Source organism: Malus domestica, chromosome 04, assembly GCF_042453785.1.
Source record: "Malus domestica chromosome 04, GDT2T_hap1".
Lineage (NCBI taxonomy): Eukaryota > Viridiplantae > Streptophyta > Magnoliopsida > Rosales > Rosaceae > Malus > Malus domestica.
This window is the reverse complement of record NC_091664.1, coordinates 13,172,045-13,183,833: the sequence shown is the minus strand read 5'-3', so window position 1 is coordinate 13,183,833 and position 11,789 is coordinate 13,172,045.

The following is an 11,789-nucleotide window of genomic DNA, read 5'->3' as shown; positions in this document are numbered from 1 at the left end:
CAAAAATAAAAGGATTAGCAAAGTTACTAATCCCCGGCAACGGCGCCAAAATTTGATGTGAAAAATATAAGCACACAAAATTAAACCCTCTTTTTGTCAATTGTAGTATAAGTATAAGTAGGGTATCGTTCTAGGCCGGGGATTAGGAGGGCTTGCTAAAACCTCTTAAAAACATAAAAAAACAAAGTAAAAAATATTAAACAAGACTCAAGGACACAAAACTAGGCTAAAAACTCTAATAATTCGAAACACACTTAAAATGACTCAAAATAATAAAAACAATCAAAATAGACACTAGGAATTGAAATGGACGGAAATTAAATTAAAAGACTAACAATAAAGAAAACTAACTAAATAATATAATTTAATAATGGATGGGTGTTTGGCTTTGATGAAAAATAAATTAAACTTAATTAAATTACAGAATTGATAAAAACATAAAATTAAGGTAAAATGATAAATGACGGACTAGCTAGAGGGTTCTTCTCCACACATGACACATATGCAACCTAAATTGATTTTCAGTTGTTCTTTCAATAAATTGTGAATCTCAATACTCCAGATTAACCGTGAACAGCACTTTTTTAATCTTCAAGTTTTCCTTAAGTTATTGAATTGGACGGAAAAACGCATACAACAATTCAAAACATTCTTCAAAAGTCCCCTACGTGAAAAGCACAATAGAGATACAATCAAAGATCATTAAACTTTGTGAAAACTATAAGCATTGACGAGGCATTCGTAACTATGAAAAGCATGATACTCTTGCCAAGAATTTACTTAACGTGATTGTGACTAGCAACCTTTACTACTTGTGAAAATAAGTTCATAACGATTAGGTGAAATTCACTTATATTCTAGCATCAAATTCATGCATGTAAATTAAGCGTGCACTCTCAACCAACATACACAAATCAGTTTTTATACGAACGGATAAGTAAATTGAAATCACAACTTATGAAATCACAACCGAAGGTAATCAATTCATATTACAAATATATTCATGGCTTTGAATTAACCTCTAGCCAAAATAAGTTTAATTACACATTATTAAAAACAGAAATAAAATAGGAGTTTGGAAAGATTAAACCGAAAGAAGGTGATCTGCTGCTTTCGCGCCCGTGTGAACTGCGCCTCGCTGGCCTGCCTTCCTGGTTTTTCACGCTGCCAAGGCAGCGTGCTGACTTTCCTTTCCGCGCGTCAACTGCCAGCTGCCAAAGGCAGCTTGTATTCCCGTACTGCCTTCCTGTTCTCACGGTCCTCACTCTTCCTGCGCCTCTCCTTCCCTCACTGCTCTCTCTTGCTTGCCTCACCTTTCCTCACTGCTCTCTGCACGTTCCTGCGAGCTGCCCAAAGGGCAGCCCCTTTCTTCCGCTTTCTTTCCAGCTGCCAAAGGCAGCTTTCCTGCTTCCCTCTCTGACCTCTCTTTTTTTATTTTCTTTTTCTCCCCGATGCTGCTCTCTCTGCACGTCCTCACCTCTCCTGTTCTGCCTTTTTTTTTATTTTTCCGCACACTGCCCTGTGCTCTCCGCGAGCTGCCAAGAGGCAGCCCCCTCTCTCCGCGTCACGTTTTTTTTTCTAATTATCCTGCTCCCCTCTATTTCTTTCACTCTCTCACACGCTGCCAAGGCAGCTTTTTCCAATCCGTCCCGTGTCTGCTTTTTGCTTTCCCCTCTGGCGCACTCTGACCTCTCTACTGCCTTGGATTCTTTTCACCGTTTCTTTATTTATTTTTTATTTCCTTTCTCTTAGCTGCCCCAGCAGCTCCCAATCCTTTTTATGTCTCCCCCCCGCGTCTGCTCTATTATATTTTTCGTTTCTGCCTCCTAGCTGTCTCTCAGCCTTCCACTTCCTTGGATCCCTTTTGTTGTCTAGTTGGAAAGCCACACTTGCTTATGATCATAACAGCTAAGAAGCATCTGATGGGCAATTGCACTTCTAAACAGCTTACTACGAGTATTGACTCCCGAAATGCATTCCACAATTCTTAGGCAGGTCACGTCTTTAGGAACTCTGCAAGCAAGAGAATTTGCTTGAAGTTGGCGATCAGAAAATAGACAAATAATGACTTCAATTATAATCGCAATGAATAAACTAAATTAATTGACCTACAAAAAAATCATAATGTTCGAAGTAACTATTCTGTTTATTATTTAAAACTCATTTGTGCTATTTTTATTTTCTTTGCATAACAAATCCTATAAACACAAAAATAACGTAAATAGCTCAAAAATATAAGGAACTAACTAAGAAAAGATGAGTGAATTCGAAGTAAAAATATATATAAATATGATCCGATCAAAACCCCATTTACTTTAAAGTGTTTTATTAGTCAAATTCTGTTTTGATTTGTGTTTTTAGGTGTCCCAAAAGTGTGTTAGAGTCCAAATCTACCCAGTTTGTGTTTTTAGGCAGATTTGAGCGTTTTTAGCTTGTTTTGAGTCCTTTGAGTTTGTTTTAAGTTCTTTGAGTCTAGATTAGTGTTTTTAACTTTGTTTATATGTTTTTAAGTCAGTTTAGAGGTTTTAGCAAGCCCTCATAATCCCCGGTTTAGAATGATCCCTACTTGCATTTATACTACAATTTGACAACAAGAAGGTTTAATTTGTGTTTGAAGAAAATTTTCGCACCACCAGGGCAAGCCAAAATGAGACTCAATCAGACCAAGACAAGCGATCTTGAAAGACCATACAGTGGGCCAAGGACCAGTTTGGCCGAATTTGGCAGAAGAACAGAAACGACATCCGTTGATAAGGGTGAAGTTAAGAGAATGATTAATTTGGCTTTGAAAGAAAGGGCCGAAAGTCCCAAAGTTTATCCTTCCATACCTAGCTTTCATTGAAAGGTTTGAATATCCCCGAGGATTCAATATCCTAGATTTCAGTCTCTTCATTGGGGAATCATCCTTTTCCTCATTAGAACACGTGGTCAGATTCACTACCCAACATGGGGATGTCAACAACAATTTCCACAAGTTACGACTGTTTAATTTCTCGTTCACAGGCATGGCGTTTGTGTGGTATATTGGTATTATTACTTTCACTCTTGATCTAGTGTGTTGTTTGATCATGCATTGCATGCTATTTATATAGAGACTTTTACATGCATAAGTCTAAAAGGCAAATTAAGGCATGTTGAAAACCATGCCATACAAGTTGAAAATCATGTCTTCTAAGAATTGCAAATCTAACAACACTGCCATTTTAGTCATCCTTACATTTTAACTTTTGACTAAACCATGTGGCATTCAAACCCACAACTTTTACAACACTTCAAGATTTTATTTTATTGAAGTATTGGGAGGCCCATGGCTCCAAACGCAGTGTAGTGCATGGTGGTGCACATTAGAGCTGTGAACCATTATTTGTTACGGTTTTGGGTGCTGTTGTGGTCCAGCCCATCCAATCCATAGAGGCTGACTCTTTCATCTTTGACATATATATATATATTTTTTTTTTTGTGCCAAAATAAAATTTTATAATACAGACGATATATTTACGTTAAGAGGTAAGAAATTAAGACTAAGTCATACAATTAGCATGTCATAATAATTTTATCTCAAACATATCATTTATGAGATTCGAACCTAAGACTTTTATTTTATAACTGAAGAAAAGTTCACTAAATCGTACTAATAAGTAGCGTTAAAAGAAATATTTGTTGGGAAGAAAAATCATGGGCAAGTGTTGAGGGATGGAAAGCGATTGGTGCTTTTGATTATGTTAATTTATTATTATAGGATAGTGTCGTCCTCTCATCCCTTAGGATCTAAGGACAAAACAAGGATGCAGATTGGAGTTGGAAGGTGGAGGTTTGGACTTTCCGGGGAGTGGATGAGATGGAGATTGGAGCGAGGATTGGTTGAGTGATAAGGACATTTTTATTAACTATGGCGATGCAGATAATTAATTAAATTATGAGCATGCTAAACTTGTAGCTTGTCATTTCTAAGGAAACTATAGTTAACTTGCCATGGTGATCTTTAATTTTTGTATGACGTTAAAAATATTGTATAAGGCAAAAGGCAGAGTATGAGTTGGTTATGAAACTAAATTTTATGTTAAATCACTCGCACTACTTTTAAAAAATATTTATATCAGATCTAATATATATAGCTTATGCTACTCCTCCACCCCCTTAGTAATCATCCCTATACAATTCAGTCATTTCGAAGTAACTATAGCATATTGTCATTATAGAATACTGTTTTATGCATGGAAGTTGGTAATATGAGGATGACAAGAGGAACATTGTTATTTTCATCTTGAAGTAGTTACAGTTATAAATTATAACACTAGCCAGTATTAACCAAATAAACTGAATCAGTTGGAATCAAGTGGGACTTATCTTCAAAGTAGTTAGAGTTGGTTGGAGTTAGACATAAAGGGTAAAAATGTAAAACTGTACTACATAGTTTTCTATATAAGGGTAGTCTTAGAGACTTGGAGTTGTACGATGTAATATTTCTTTTACTCAGAATATATCACTCAAAGTTCTCTTGTTTTTCTTCTTCATCTATTTCTTTAGTTTCTTCTTCATTAAGATTTCAGTAATTTAGTAGCGTTAATATGTTAATTGTTTCCACAGGAATGCTACTGCACCCAGTACTGGTTTTCAAATGGAGTGTCAGATTTGTGGGAGACGTGGTCATTCAGCTCTTGATTGCTATCATAGAGGGAATTATGTGTTCCAAGGCCAACAACCACCTACACAGTTCACAGCTATGACAACCTAGCAATCAGAACAACAAATTCCTTAGGATGCTTGGATTATTGATACTGGTGCATCTCACCATATCACTGCTGATGTCAATACATTGAATCAAGTTACACCATTCCAAGGTTCTGAAACAATTTTGGTTGGCAATGGGACAGGTTTATCTATTGAGAATATTGGTGCAACTACTATTAAAACTAATTCTCATAACCTGTTTGTTAATAATGTTTTACATGTTCCAAAAATTGCTTGAAGTTTGCTATCTGTACAACGATTATGTGCTGACAATCATAGTTGGTTTGTGTGTGATGAGAATGAGTTTTTTGTGTAGGACAAGAAGACAAGGGACATACTGTACAGAGGAAAGAGTAAAGCAAGACAGTTGTTTCAAATCCCTGTTATCAAGCAATCAAGAGGAGTTCTGATAGGAGCATATTTATGCGCCTTAGTTAGCTAGTTCTTATGCATTTTTGTTATGTTTTCTAAGTTAAAATAGACGTTTAAGCTACTTTCATGTGTTTTCAGGTTTAAAGGGCATATTACCTAAAATGATGCAATTAAGAGCTTTTGGAGCAAAAGTGAGCATGGATTGGAAAGTACATGCTTGGAACACAAGGTTTGGACAAAATTGAAGATTTGAAGATTTGAGGATTCCTAGTCCGAGGAGGAGTCCTAATCCAAGAAGGATTCCTAGTCCGAGGAGGAGTCCTAATTGAAGAAGGATTCCTAATCAACGAGGGATTCCTAGTTGAAGATGGATTCCTAGAAGAACGAAGATTCCTACTCAAACGAGGTTTCCTACTTGAAGTAGGAGAGCTAAGCCTAAAAGTTTCCACTTTGGGTTGATCTTTCCTAAACCTACATGGCCTTGAGTTTTAGCAAAATTAGAAGGTTCCTAAACGTTGGAAGACACAAAGAAGGGTTCTAGAACATTTTCTCATCCTTGCCGTGGGTTGGGCCTTATTTTCTCTTGGTTTTGGGCTTTCTAGAAGCCCTATCTACATTCCCTAAACCTGCCGCACCTATCCCCTTTCTAGAACTTGTTTTCCTTGCCTTGCAAGGCATTCTAGAAGCCCTATCCATATCATCTAAACCTGCCACACCTTTGTGGACCTTTTCCCTTGTGGATTCTGATTTCTAAGCCTATTTCCTTGTGGATTTGGGTTATTCAAGTCCATATCTGATTTACCTAGGGTTTTAAGTGCCTATATATACTCATTATAACCCCTTGGCCGAATTACCACCTCCCATATTCATTCTACACGCCAGAAATCCACCCTTGTGCTCTGCCGCAGCTTTCCACCACCATTCTCTCTAATTCCAGCCAGAAATCATCCCTTGCCGCACCACCCATCAACCCTAAACCTTTCCATACCATTCCTCATCCATTCTACACCATAAATACCACCCAAAACCTGTTCTAAACTTCTCTGCCGCAGCAAGGAGGAAGGAGAAATCATTGATGCGCTTGCTGCCAAGTTGGAGCGCTCTAGGTGTTTTCTTTCTTTGGATTTTAATTTCTAAATTTATGTATCTTTGCTTTGCGAGTATGAGGAACTAAACCCCCCTTGGCTAGGGGGGGATTCAAAACCATGTTTATGCTTGCTATATGATTTGCTTACTTCTAATTGCGTTTCATAAGTTGTGAATTCAATTTACTTATCTATATGAATTAAAACTGGTTTGTGTATGTTGGTTAAGAGGGCCCGCTTAGTTTGCATGCATGAATTTGATGCTAGGATATAAGGGAATTTCAATTAATTGTTATGAACTTATATTCACAAGTAGTAAAGGTTGTTGATCACAATCGCGTTAAGTAAATTCTTGGCATAAGTAACATGTGCTTTCATAGTTACGAGTGCCTCGTCAATGTTTATGATTTTCATAGAACTTAATGATCCTTGCTTGAATCTCTATTATGCGCTTTCATGTAGGGAACTTGTGGGGAATGCTTTGGGTTGTCATATGCAATTCATCCAATTCAATAACTTAAGGAAAATCTGAGGGTTAATTTAAGCGGACCTAATTAACTTGGGGCGTTGAGAATTCATGGTTTATTGAGAAGCAATTGGAAATCGTTTTGTATGCAAGTGTGACATGTGTGGAGAAGAACCCCTTAGCTAGTTTTCCATCCATTAACTTTAGCCAAATTCGTTTTAAAATCTGTTCAAGTTACAAAGTTTCTGTTTTGTTTTTAAATCCGTCTAAAATCAATCCCCCTTTATCTTGTTGAGTCATCTTAGTTAGAAGTCAATTTAGTTTGTGTTTTTAAGTGTCTTGAGTCAAGTTATGACCCAATTTCGTCCAGATTAGTGTTAGGTGTTCAAACTGCCCAGATTGTGATTTTAAGGCAGTTTTGAGTGTTTCTGGGCTGTTTTGAGTCTTTTGGTTTGTTTTAGTGTTTTAAAGTTTAGTTTTGCATTCTTTGAGTCTAGTTTAGTGTTTTAAACTTTGTTTTTACGTTTTTGAGTCAGTTTTAAGTGATTTAGCAATCCCTCCTAATCCCCGGCCTAGAACGATCCCTACTTACATACTTTGCTACAATTGATAAAAAGAGGGTTTAATTTGTGTGCTTATATATTTCGCATCAAGTTCAGTCTGTGATTTAGCAACCTTGTGTTTTTCTTGGACAGTTGGTGAAGTCAACTTTGTGGCATCAACAGTTTGGTCATCCATCCAATGAAATCATGTCTATTGTTGATGCACAAAACCGGATGGTCTTGGTACAACGTAAATCCGACCGTGAATCTGCATGAAATGTAAATAACACAAGATGTATCGTGGTTCACCCCAAGGTTTGGGCTACATCCACACTGTAGTTGATTCTGTTTCTCTGTAATTGTATGGATACAAGTGTTTGGGGGAAGTCCCCCGGAGGAGAAAGAAGGGAAGGGAGAGGAGAGCCTCGGTGGTGTGAAGTCTCTCCTGAATGTAATGATAGCTTCTCTTAGCCTTCTTAGGCTTGGTTCTTTTGCCTCCTCTAGAATGAGGGTAGGAGTCCCCTTTTATAGAATAAGGGGCTCCTCCTCTTTTACAAAGTATGGGCTTTAGTGTGAGGCCCAAATACAAGGCCCAAGGCCCAAATATACGAGGCCCTAAATATGGTATAAACAGTAGTCCCTCAAGTCTTCAGTCAAGAGAGTCTTTTGGCTGGAGACTTGAAATTCAGTCCATGTGTGGGCCGAAGTAACTAAATGTCGTCTAGAACTGATGCTCGATATGAGGCGGTGCCCAATCTGAAATGATGCTCAACTAGAAGTAGCACATGTTGTGAGGCCGCTTTGCTTGTAGCTTATGTTGCCTTAGTTGGCTTGTCTTGTGGCGTTTGAAGGTGAGGGAGTCCCTTTTATAGAATAAGGGCTCGTTCCTCAATACATAAATGATGGGCTAGAGTTGATGCTCGCGGCGAGGCGGTTGCTCAGCTGGCGGCGTTTCTCTCTAATGAAGGTGAGGGAGTCCCTTTTATAGAATAAGGGCTCACTCCTCAATACATAAGTGATGGGCTAGAGTCCCCCAAGTATTTTTCATGAGTGCTCTCTAAAAGTGAAGGAGTCCCTTTTATAGAATAAGGGCTCGCTCCTCAATACATAAATAATGGGCTAGAGTCCCCCAAGTATTTTTCATAAGGCCCAGTTGAGGCCCAATATATGGTACATAATGTAGTCCCCCAAGTCTTCGGTCAATAGAGTCTGTTGGCTGGAGACTTCAAATTGAATCCATGTATGGGCCGAAGTGACGGTTGTTCAGATGTGATATTTGTATACCCTGCACTGAAGCTTTGTAGGTGAAGCTTTGCAGGTGAAGCTTTGAAGCTAGAGCTCTGTAAATGAAGCTTTTAAAGCTAGAGCTTTTGTAAATGAAGCTTTTGAATCTAGAGCTCTGTAAATGAAGTCTTTGAAGCTAGAGCTCTTGTAAATGAAGCTGTTGAAGCTAGAGCTCTGTAAATGAAGTCTTTGAAGCTAGAGCTCTTGTGAATGAAGCTTTTGAAGCTAGAGCTCTGTAAATGAAGTCTTTGAAGCTGATTGACATGAGTGATGCTCATGAATGTTTATGTTGATTGACATGAGTGATGCTCATGGATGTTGTCATGAGTGATGTTCATGAATGTTAACATGAGTGATGCTCATGAATGTTGACATGAATGATGGTCATGAATGTTTATGTATGATTATCATGAGTGATGCTCATGAATGTTTATGTATGAATGACATGAGTAATGCTCATGTATAATTTGGAGTAGTAGGCGTACTTTTGATCACCTGGTTGGTGCTATTTTGGGCTTATAGGCCTTCGCCATCCACAACATGGCAGCCCATTTATTTTGGGCTTTTGCCCTTTTTTTTTTTTTTTTTTTTTTTTTTTGATAATTACCCTCTGATGGGTTTATACATATTACCCACTGATGGGGTTTATACATATGTCTCCGAAAATAATAAATTACATCATTCTGGTAGGATGTTTATTCCTTACTTTTGTTTTTCTCTTTTCTTTTCTACTTTTGTAATTATCTCAGTGGGTAGCCATATTTTCTGCTTTGCTCTTTTCCACCGCAGATCTCGGGTAGCCATGCTTTCTGCTTTGCTCTAAAATGACAGCTGCTTTGGACAGCCTTTCCGACATCGCCCATTTGCTTTTCTCTAGCTTTTAAAAAATAGGAACATGCATCCGTCGACAAAAGCAAAAGTATAATCTTTCTCTTTTAGCTTTTGCTTTTACTTTGCAGAGTGCAGATGGCACTCAAGTTCTCTATTTCCTCCAATTGCAGATGCGCACTCCTATCTGATTTCAGGTCACGCCCCATGGTAGCCTAGGCTTGTAATGCCCAATCAGCGAGAACCCCTGCTCCTTCACCGTCGTGGATCCGCAGTCCCTGAACGAGATCGAGTCGCACGATAACAATTGCATCAGGACCGTTGACGCCTTCATCTTCCTAGTTGGACAGATCTTAGCCGTCTGGTTCACTGTCTCCTTCTTGTTCGCCCCGTTCGTGCAGACTCATCCGTCTTCATCAGCGACTCGAACGTTTAGGGGCTCGACTCTGACTCTGAATCTGAATTACCTTGCGCTAACTTTGACCTTGACCTTTTTCCTCGTGCTCATCTCGAACAACACGACGTCGGTGCTGTTTTTCGTCGGTCTGAGTCGACGCGTCGGCGGTCACTTTCCTGGCGGACTTACCGACTGACTCGGTCTTGTACACTTTGTACTCGTTCAAATCGATCGAACTCCACAACTAGTTTCGCTGGCATGAAATCACTAGAGATTCGAAATCTTCGGTGGACTTCAGAGCCTCTGGCGGCGGTCTCAGAAGCCTCGACGACGCTGTCTCGAGAGCCAAATGGTTCAGCGGTAGGTCAAGAAACACAGCGGACGATGAGTGACAGATGGAAGATGGATCTTCGCTGGTTGGATCTGACGGTGACGGTCACCTATGGATCTGACGAGCAGCAGCAGCTGAAGATGAGGTTTCAACGAGGAATTCAAGGCCTCCAGCGATTCTGTTATCGGAGAGGATAAGCTTCTGGAGATTTTGAAGCCTCGGGAACTGCTCCAGGGATGAAACATCGATGCTCGCCATTGACAGTTGCTGCTCCGGCGTCTTCCACCTCGCCTACCCCCTCTGAGCCTTCTAGAGAAGTTCCAGAACCTTCAGCACCTCTCGATCTCAAACATAACTACTGAGGTAGTTAGAAGGATCTTCGCTGGAGCATGTTAAAACAGTCTAATATACCACTGGAGTTAGATATGAATCATAGTATGTGTACTTACTGTATTAAAGGAAAGATGTGTAGGCTTCCTTTTTCTTCTAGCAATGATAAATACTTCTCACCTTTTGAAAAGGTACACTCAGATGTATGGGGCCATTCTCCAGTCAAAACAATAGAGGGGTATAGATACTATGATACTTTTGTTGATCAATATACAAAATATGTTTGGATTTTTCCACTGTACAATAAATCAGATGTGTATGCAATTTTTTGAGTTTTTACAACTGGGTTTATACACAGTTTGGTATTGCTATTAAGTGTATACAATCTGATGGTAAGGGTGAGTACACAAGTCATTCCTTCAAAGTTTTTCTTGCTGCAAAGGGTGTTAAACATATGATCTCTTGTCCATACACTCCACAACAAAATGGAGTAGTTGAAAGAAAACATAGGCATATAGTGGAAACTGCCATTACTCTTCTTGCTCAAGCTACATTACCACTTGAGTTTTGGTATTATACCTGTGCACATGCTGTGTTTTTAATCAATCCAATGCCCTGCAAAGTGTTGTCCATGGTGTCTCCTTATACAAAATTGTATGGTAAAGAGCCTGAGTTGCAGAATTTGAACGTATTCGACTCAGCAGTATATCCTTGGTTAAGACCATATTCTGCACATAAGTTACTTCCTAGGTCTAACCAATGTGTATTTTTTGGGTATTCCAGGGGATACAAGGGTGTAATATGTTATAAAGTACAAGGCCAGAAATGTATTGTTTCAAGACATGTTATCTTTGATGAGACTGTGTTTCCTTATACATTGATAAAATCTAAAGCTCAAGGACAGAGAGTCACTTCGAGTCAACCTTCATATAGCATGGTGATAGTACCAGTTTCTGTACAACACAAGTCTTCAGCTCATGCAAATACAATAAATCCAGAGAGGAATATGGATTCATTTTTGGATCATGGAACAGCATCTGCAACACACACTCATGTACCACCTTCAGTTTCTACTTCACACATCAATAGTTCTTCAGCACGGTCAGACACTGGAACACAGGGATTTGAAACTCATGTATTCCCAGATACTCTTTCCTCTTCTCAACATACAGTTCCCTTGCTTCCTGTCCTTGATCCATCTCAGCTTCAGGTAATTCTTCCTCTGTCTATTCCAAATGCACAAACTCAATCTCAGTCACACAATCACAATATTCAAACTAGACTTAAGACTGGTGCTATTATGCGTCGAGATTACATATCATGTCTTGCTGCACTACCCGAGTTAGCATCTATTCAGCTTCAAGCTCATGATACTAAAGATATCAATGGTCATATACCATGTGGTTTTTCTTTTCTGGCCGAC